The sequence below is a fragment of the Macrobrachium rosenbergii genome, chromosome 13 (genome assembly GCF_040412425.1).
Source record: "Macrobrachium rosenbergii isolate ZJJX-2024 chromosome 13, ASM4041242v1, whole genome shotgun sequence".
Classification (NCBI taxonomy): Eukaryota; Metazoa; Arthropoda; class Malacostraca; order Decapoda; family Palaemonidae; genus Macrobrachium; species Macrobrachium rosenbergii.
This window is the reverse complement of record NC_089753.1, coordinates 59,813,919-59,823,402: the sequence shown is the minus strand read 5'-3', so window position 1 is coordinate 59,823,402 and position 9,484 is coordinate 59,813,919. Positions and strand designations below refer to the sequence as shown.

The window sequence follows — 9,484 nt, the reverse complement described above, 5'->3', positions numbered from 1 at the left end:
GTTGTATTTTGGCTCGAAAGACACGGGTGATTTCGCTTTTTTCGGTATAAATCGATTAAAATGACATTAGATCCATTACTAAATATTTAAAATATCACAATATAATGTTGTTTATATAAAATATCCGTAAAAAGGTAAAATTGAGCTCAAATTTACGTGAAATATAGGAAAGAATGTTCAAAACTTTGGTATAAGACTAAACTGTTGTGTTGTATCTCAAAGAATATCATCAAATTTCGCTTTATATTTTGGCATAAAATAGATTAAAATAGTAATATATACATTGATGTACTTTGTAAATTAATAAAATAATGTTTTGTTATTTGAAAATCCCGATTTCAGATCAGTCTCACGCAAAACATGCGTGAATCAACTCTCGTAAAATGGCGCCAAACGCCGCCACTCACCTCTTCTTTAAGGTGCCAAAACGTGAAGTCACGTCGGAAAGATACCCAGAGGTTGGCATCGGAGGCCTCTGATTGGCTGAGAGGTAATTTATACCCTCTTTCCAGACTCCTTGGCAGAATTATAATGACGCCATTGAGGATTTGAGGGAGGAAGAAGGTCCTGTATGCAACCTGCCAGTATGGCGGCCGTTGAACTTCTGTTTTACCTAACTTGTGCTTTTAACCGATTTTTTTTTAAACATAATGAAGGTATGCTGGCGCTTTAATCATTTTATCCGTATGTTGAGTTAATCCGGTTGCTGATTACGCCGGATATGCATATTTTACGGTGGTAATAACGCAGATGATTGCCGATATATCGGAACTAAATATGAAATCAAGATGTGTGTTTTGGTAGTAGGCGTTCCTTCCTTAAAAGTGACACTACAGTATAAGGTTAACACAATACCTGATTTTTGGCAAAGTTGGTTTGGTATTTTATGAAGGGTAATTCAATTGATAATAAATGGGTAATTCAGAGTGAAAATGCCGAGAATTTATTCACAGGCACTTTAAATTCGGAATTAGGGCTGATTTAATTAACCATTGATCAAAGAAATGCGCCCGTTTAGTCAGAATATTTCATGGATTTGAATATGAGAATGTCTGTATTAGTATCCAAAACCACTCCAAGGGACCGTAACATTACTCATTACAGTAATTGTTAATAAGGTAAGTTTCTAATTAGCATACGGTCATATACCTTATAATATATAGGCTATTTATGCTTGCTCACCCTCGGGTGCCCTGAGGACGTCGTCATGTCCAAAACTTGAGCGCCGATGATCAAGACATCTTTATCATCTGTAAGATTAACAGTATGACGCCGCGTTGATGTTAAATATGAAGTTCATTCAATATATTATTCATTTCTTGTTGAAATTTGCATGAGGTGACTGTTGTAATTAGGATGATTAACGATGAAATATTAGCTGCCTGTAGGGAGCTTAGTCTTGAAAACATGGCTGCTTGGGCCGACGTCCGACGATTTCCAGCCGGCCCTTTAGTCAGACTTCGAAGTTGAAATCTCATTTTGTTTTGAAGTCGTTTTGTGGCTGGAATTTATTTCATCCAATGGGTTAGGTCCAAATTGGGCATTTTTTTCAACAACAAAATTAGATTAATACAATGAGTTACGGAATTTAATGTCAGGGTTCATTCAAATGGCCTTTATCCAGGACATATACAATTATTTTAGGCAATATGATCCTCAGACTTGCTAATTTGAGCAAGGTAGCCTATTGGCAAGGAAGCCTAGGCTACATAATACCCTATTGGCAAGGTAGCCTAGGCTTTGTAGCCTATTGGCATGATCAAGTTAGGATTCCAGCAGGCTACAATCTTGATGACAGTGGCACCCTGGTTGGGTCAGGTCAGGTCACGATGTCCTAGGGTGAGTTAGGTCAAGTTAGGAAAAAAGTTGCATTAATTTTTGGTGGGTAGCAGTAAAGTCGGATACAGAAAAGTCACAATTTTGTTGTGAAAAAGTCACATTAATTTGTTCCTGTGACATTTTTACCTGTGACTTCCTGGAACTTTTTTTTTGTGACTTTGCTGACTTTTTTGAGTCACTGTCAAGGAAATATTATGGGACTCATTTTCCTTTTCCTGTGACTTTTTACATGACTTTGTCCCTGACTTTTTTTACTAGTGACTTTTCCCTGTGACTTTACCAGTTTTTTACCTATGACTTTTTACTAGTGACTTTTTTACCTGTGGTTTTTTTTAAACCTGATTTTTACTTGTGAATTTTTACCTGTGACTTTTTTACCTATGACTTTACCAGTGACTTTTTTACCTGACTTTTTTTACCCGTGATTTTTTTTTTTTACTTTTTTACCTGTGGCGTTTTTATCAGTGATTTTTTCCTATGGCTTTTTACCTGTGACTTTTTTCTGTATTTTTTTTACCTGTCTTTTAACCTGTGACTTTTTTACTCTTTTACCTGTGACTTTAACTTTTTTACCTGTGACTTTTACTCTTACTTGTGACGCTTTTTCCTGACTTTTTACCTGTGACTTTTTTCTTCCTTATTTACCTGTGACTTTTTCCTGCCTTTTTTGTCTGAATTTTTTCTGCCTTTTTTACCTGTGACTTTTTCTTGCCTTTTTTACCTGTGAATTTTTTCCTGCCTTTTTTACCCGTGAATTTTTTCTTGCAACTTTTTCCTGCCTTTTTTACCTGTGTCTTTTTCCTGTTTTTTTTTACCAGTGACTTTTTTTACCTGACTTACTTTCTGTGACTGTTTTACTTGACTTTTTTCTGACGTACCTGTGACTTTTTTCTGACTTTTAGCTGTGACATTTTTAACCTGTCTTTTCTTTACCTGTGATTTTTGTCTGGCTTTTGACTGCAACTGAGAAAAATAATGACTCAAATTACGACTCCCTTACCCTCCCCCCCGCCCCTTCATAGCTAATACACCAAAATTTGTAACCAGTAACACCCCTAGGTTAATTTAGGGGGTAGCACCATTGGTGCACCTCACACGGTGCACTGTAGGCATTACTTGTGGTTCCTTGCAGCGTCCCTTCTGTGGCCCCTAACTTTTTCAACCCCTTTCGTTCTTTTACTGTACCTCCGTTTATATTCTCTTCCATCTTTACATATTCCTAACAGCTGATTCATAGTGCAACTGCTTTGAGGTTTTCCTCCTGTTACATCTTCCTAACCTTTTACTGTCAATTTCCATTTCAGCACTGAATGACCTCAAAGGTCCCAGTGCTTGGCCTTTGGCCTCAATTCTGTATTCCATTCCAGTAGGCCATAGCTCATGTCTCCCTTATAGTGACTTTATTTCACTTGGTTTTCTGCGTTGCACCCTTGGGAATGGTGTAGCCTAACGCCAATTTAAGTACTGTACAAGCACTGCTCGAATGTTTTGTTTTAAGCCTGTGGGGTGAACTTTACTTAAGTTGTCGTGGCCTGACTCCCGCAAGTTGCCAACCGGGGCAGGTTACCACCTTTTTGGAGGTCAGGGCACGTCGCCCTAAGTTAGGTTAGGTAGGTAAGATGTGGTTAGGTCAGGACCTGATATTATAGGAAAGGTAATGTCTTATATATGTATGATGAAATTGTCCCGGTCGGTGACTGGCAGGAATCGGACCACTCGACTGAAACAAAGTTTTACCAGTGCATTTTTGGGGGAACCTTCCCTTGTAATTGCTTTGATTAGGGCCGTTATTTGTAAGTTTTTAGGATACGTTACCAAAGTGGGTAGCGCAAACGTAACTTATGTGCCCGTAACCAGGTTAGACCAGGCTAGGTCTGCTTTCCGCTGGCGTAATTCTTGCCGCTGATTAACCAATGGCTGCAGATAATCAAATTCTCTCTCGCCATATGCTTCTATGAATCTTTATGCACGTTTTGGTAAAATTGACTTCAGCTGCGCAGTCTCATTCCTGGCAGTCGTTAACCGGGACAGGATTCTCATACATAAATGGACGTAACCTTTCCTGTAATTGCCAGGTCCTGAGCTAACCAGATCTTACCTACCTAACCTAACATAGGGCACCTTGCCCTAACTTGGCTGGGGGCACTTCACTCCTCCTGGACCCACCCAAAAAGGGCATAACCTGTCCCGGTCGGCGACAGGAGGGAATCAGGCCTCGCAACTGAAGCAAAGTTTTACACTTATTTTCCTCTCACGAAATGGAATCTAAAGTATAATAATGTAATGTTCTGCATTCAGTCAAATACAATGTATTTTTCTTTTCAGCATCTTCAGTTGGATGCCATGCACGAATGTACTGGAGCCAAATATTGTAAAAGATTCAGAAGAGGTCCCCCCCACCTCCACTGCCACCGCCCTTGGAATTTGGGCGTAGAAGCACTTTCAAGAAGTCTTTTGGGACCAGTGAACTGGACCTCTACTACTTCTACAATTAATGTAAGTTTGAATTGCTACCATTAATGTAAGTTTGAATTGTTACTGACCCTATAGTGGGGTTAGTGCTGTCAGTGCACCCCCCTTGGAGCACTGTATGCATTACTTAAAGTTCTTTGCAGCAAGCCTACGGCCCCCAGCTGCAGCCATTTTCGTTCCTTTTACTGTACTTCCTTTCATATTCTTGTTCTTCCATCTTACGTTCCTCGACTCTCTCCTAATAATTGATTCCTAGTGCAACTGCTTTGAGGTTTTTTCCTTCTCCTACTAAACATTTCAAGGCTTTTTTTATATACTTAATAATTTCCTTTTCAGTGCTGAAAGTCTCATACATCCCAGTGCTTGGCCTTTGGCCTCAATTCTATATTCAGCTCAATTCCTCCTCAGTGCAAGTTTGACTTCATTGCCAAATGTTGGACAGTACTGACATTCATGTAGCAGTCTTATCAGTGTTAGTGTTAGGTGGAACGTTTCAATGCAGTGGATCTTGCCCTTTTTATTTCCATGGCCTCTCTGAGAGGTGGCCTTAACCTCCTCGCCCCCCCTGAGAGATGTCCCTTCCCTCTACGCCCCCTCTGAGAGATGGCCCTTTTCTCCACGCCCCCTCTGAGAGATGGCTCTTCCCTCCACGCCCCCTCTAAGAGATGGCCCTTCCCTCCACGTCCCCTCTGAGAGATGGCCCTTCCCTCCACGCCCCCTCAGAGAGAAGGCCCTTCCGTCCATAACCCCCTCTGAGAGATGTCCCTTCCCTCCACGCCCCCTCTGAGAGAAGGCCCTTCCCTCCACGCCCCCTCTAAGAGATGGCCCTTCCCTCTACGCCCCTTCTAAGAGATGGCCCTTCCCTACAGACCCCCCTCTGAGAGATGGCCCTTTTCTCAATGCCCCCTCTGAGAGATAGCCCTTCCCTCCAAGCCCCCTCTAAGAAATGTCCCTTCCCTCCACGTCCACTTTGAGAGATGGCCCTTCCCTCCATGCCCCCTCTGAGTGAAGGCCCTTCCCTCCACACCCCCTCTCTGAGAGATGGCCCTTCCCTCTACACCCCCTCTGAGAGAAGGCCCTTCCCTCCACGCCCCCTCTGAGGGATGGCCCTTCCCTCCACGCCCCCTCTAAGAGATGGCCCTTCCTCCAGTACCCCCTCTGAGAGATGGCCCTTCCCTCCACACCCCCTCTGAGAGATGGCCCTTCCCTCCACGCCCCATCTGAGAGATGTCCCTACCCTCCACTCCCCCCTCTAAGAGATGTCCCTTCCCTCCATGCCCCCTCTAAGAGAGGTCCCTTCCCTCCACACCCCTCTGAGAGATGGCTCTTCCCTCCACGCCCTCTCTGAGAGATGTCCCTTCCCTCCACGCCCCTCTAAGAGATGTCCCTTCCCTGCATGCCCCCTCTAAGAGATGTCCCTTCCCCCAAGCCCCTTCTGAGAGATGGCCCTTCCCTCCAAGCTCCTTCTAAGAGATGTCCCTTCCCTCCATGCCCCCTCTAAGAGATGTCCCTTCCCTCCACACCCCTCTGAGAGATGTCTCTACCCTCCACGCCCCTCTAAGAGATGTCCCTTCCCTCCACGCCCCCTCTAAGACATGTCCCTTCCCTCCATGCCCCGTCTGATAGATGGCCCTTCCCTCCACACCCCCTCTAAGAGATGTCCCTTCCCCCACGCCCCCTCTGAGAGAAGGCCATTCCCTCCACGCCCCCTCTGAGAGAAGGCCCTTCCCTCCACACCCCTTCTGAGAGATGGCCCTTCCCTCCAAGCTACTTCTAAGAGATGTCCCTTCCCTCCATGCCCCCTCTAAGAGAGGTCCCTTTCCTCCACACCCCTCTGAGAGATGTCTCTACCCTCCACGCCCCCTCTAAGAGATGTCCCTTCCCTCCACGCCCCCTCTGAGAGGCGTCACTTCCCTCCACGCCCCTTCTGATAGATGGCCCTTCCCTCCACGCCCCCTCTAAGAGATGTCCCTTCCCCCACACCCCTTCTGAGAGATAGCCCTTTCCTCCACGCCCCCTCTGAGAGATGGCCCTTCCCTCCACGCCCCCATCTGAGAGATGTCCCTTCCCTCCACGCCCCCTCTGAGAGAAGGCCATTCCCTCCATGCCCCCTCTGAGAGAAGGCCCTTCCCTCCACACCCCTTCTGAGAGATGGCCCTTCCCTCCAAGCTACTTCTAAGAGATGTCCCTTCCCTCCATGCCCCCTCTAAGAGAGGTCCCTTCCCTCCACACCCCTCTGAGAGATGTCTCTACCCTCCACCCCCACTCTAAGAGATGTCCCTTCCCTCCACACTCCCTCTGAGAGATGTCCCTTCTCTCTATGCCCCCTGTGAGAGATGGCCATTCCCTCCACTAACCCTCTAAGAGATGTCCCTTCCCTCCACGCCCCTACTGAGAGATAGCCCTTCCTCCACGCCCCGTCTGAGAGATGGCCCTTCCCTCCACGCCCCCTCTAAGAGATGTTCCTTCCCTCCACGCCCCCTCTAAGAGATGTTCCTTCCCTCCACGCCCCCTCTGAGAGATGGCCCTTCCCTCCACGCCCCTTCTGGGAGATGGCCCTTCCCTCCACGCCCCCTCTGAGAGATGTCCCTTCACTACACGCCCCCTCTGAGAGAAGGCCCTTCCCTCCACGCCATCTTTGAGAGACGGCCCTTCCCTCCACGCCCCGTCTGAGAGATGGCCCTTCCCTCCAGGCCCCCCTCTGAGAGATGGCCCTTCCTTCCACGCCCCCTCTAAGAGGTGGCCCTTCCCTTCACACCCCTCTGAGAGATGTCCCTTCCCTCCACGCCCCCTCTAAGAGATGTCTCTTCCCTCCTTGCCCCCTCTAAGAGAGGTCCCTTCCCTCCACAACCCTCGGAGAGATGGCTCTTCCCTCCACGCCCCCTCTGAGAGATGTCCCTTCCCTACATGCCTCCCTCTGAGAGATGGCCCTTCGCTCCACGCCCCCTCTAACAGATATCCCTTCCCTCCACGCCCCTTTTGAGAGATGTCCCTTCCCTCCACCCCCCCTCTAAGAAATGTCCCTCCTCTTCACGCCCCTTCTGAGAGATGTCCCTTCCCTCCACACCCCGTCTGAGAGATGACCCTTCCCTCCAGGCCTACCTCTGAGAGAAGGCCCTTCCCTCCACGCCCCCTCTGAGAGAAGGCCCTTCCCTCCACGCCCCTTCTGAGAAATGGCCCTTCCCTCCACGCCCCCTCTGAGAGATGGCCCTTCCCTTCAAGCCCCCTCTAAGAGAAGGCCCTTCCCTCCACGCCCCCTACAGTATAAGAGATGGACCTTCCCTCCACGCCCCCCTCTGTGAGATGGCCATTCCCTCCATGCCCCCTCTGAGAGATAGCCCTTCCCTCCACACCCCCTATGAGAGATGGCCCTTCCCTCCACGCCCCCTCTGAGAGAAGGCCCTTCCCTCCACACCCCATCTGAGAGATGTCCCTTCCCTCCAAGCTCCTTCTAAGAGTCTTCTTATAACCCAAACTGTTTCTTGCAGTCTTTAAAATATTATACACAATCAAATGAGCAATTGTTCTTAATCTTTAGGTGTTCTTGTTTTTTTTTTATAAATTAAGAATTTCCCAAAAACTTCTAGCATAGAGGTCCATTGCCCGCAATCACATCCTGTATTAAAACATAAAAATCTATAATCAGCATATTTCACTTTGTCTTCTTTTATCGCCCATTTTGATATTCCATTTGGTAAGCCTTCATCTCCTGCCCCTATCTCCCAGACACATGTGTCTCCGCCATGTCAACAACGTGGGCTGGTTCCGGGGAAATAAGACGACCCAAAGGAGACGAAAACTGCAAGAAAGCGGCGGTAGTTGGAATAAGGAAAGAAGAATAATTCGGGATATAAGCAGTTTCAGGATTAGCCAGGGAATGGAGTTGCGAGGGCGGGGGAGGGGGAGGGGGAGGGGGTCGGAAAGGCAATAATGGGATGGGAAGGGGGAGGGGGAGTTATGACCGTGAGGCATCTGGGACTAGAGTCCGGGAGGCGTCCGCTATTGTCACTAAGATCCAGCCATTGTCTCCATTTTTATCTGCTGCTGACATTTTAATTACGTCCACACAATGACGTCATAATGAAGGTGTGATTTTTTGAGGCTAAGCTAGCCTGCCTCTCCTGCAACAATAAAGCAAAAAAAAAAAGGAGAGAGAGAGAGAGAAAAGAAAATTGGCATGCGTCAGCTACCAAGCGAGGCACGTTCCCTTGAGAAAAGAAATGCAGACTAGAAATAGCTTCGCTGACAATGTTTGTATCATCAACTGAACGTTCTCTCGTTCTTTCAAGATTGGAACGAAGTCATTCTACCCTTCCGACTTTTTTTCTCTCTTCTACAGACTTCGATGTGCAGTCTCAGTGATTATGAAAAGAAACTGACAGATGTAGTATGTCTGAATGTTATATGAGAACTTTGCTGGTTAATAATTTATTAAGAATGATTTTAGTAACAGAGTGAGCGTAAACTAAGCTTCTTTATGTCCTGATATAAAAACATGTCCAATTACTATCGTCTTCTTCCCATACAGAAGAGTCAGTTCCCTTTAAGAGATAAAATTGGAAGACAGCTAAAAATATTTTATTCTTTTGAATGATGATCAACCTTATCTAGTCCTTAGTTACCTTGCTGCTTGGTTTTTCACATTATTAAAAATTAATGAGATAAATTCCATAAACACTGAGGAGAGACACAAATATACAGTAGTACATATTGCTACACTTAACTGCAGCGTTCTCTCATTAAAAAGTTGTTTGTGCCCTTCACTGTTCGTTTCCGTTCCTTTTTCAGTTCCGAAACGGTACATTTTATAAACCACTCAATCTGCAATTTCATTCTTTATACTAGTGATTTTTATAATGTTGATATATATAGAAAACGAATATGAGAGACATTTTGTTTTGAGTTGTTCATGTTCCAATCATTTCACGACCAGCTTGGTATTTCACACTATTTATTTTACGTTTGCCTTTGCAGTGTTAACTGCCGTTGATGGAACAAACTGCAAACGGGTGGTGATTATGCATCACCGACATAACTGGCTTGAAAGGAAGTTTATGGCGCTCTTAAAAAGTGTAAAAACATTTCTCCACGGCTCTGAGAGGAAATGCCAAGACTACACGATCAATCTTATTTTAGGTATATAGACTAGATAGGCTACGAAACCCTTGAACAT

The 9,484-nt window shown here is 45.9% G+C and overlaps 1 long non-coding RNA gene across 1 annotated transcript; it reads left to right on the top strand.

The window, feature by feature from the left end:
* Positions 1–526: 526 nt before the first annotated feature.
* Positions 527–4,992, top strand: LOC136844713 (uncharacterized). Its single transcript, XR_010854978.1, has 3 exons — positions 527–656; positions 4,165–4,335; positions 4,648–4,992. It is a non-coding gene; the product is annotated as an uncharacterized lncRNA (long non-coding RNA).
* Positions 4,993–9,484: the final 4,492 nt, after the last annotated feature.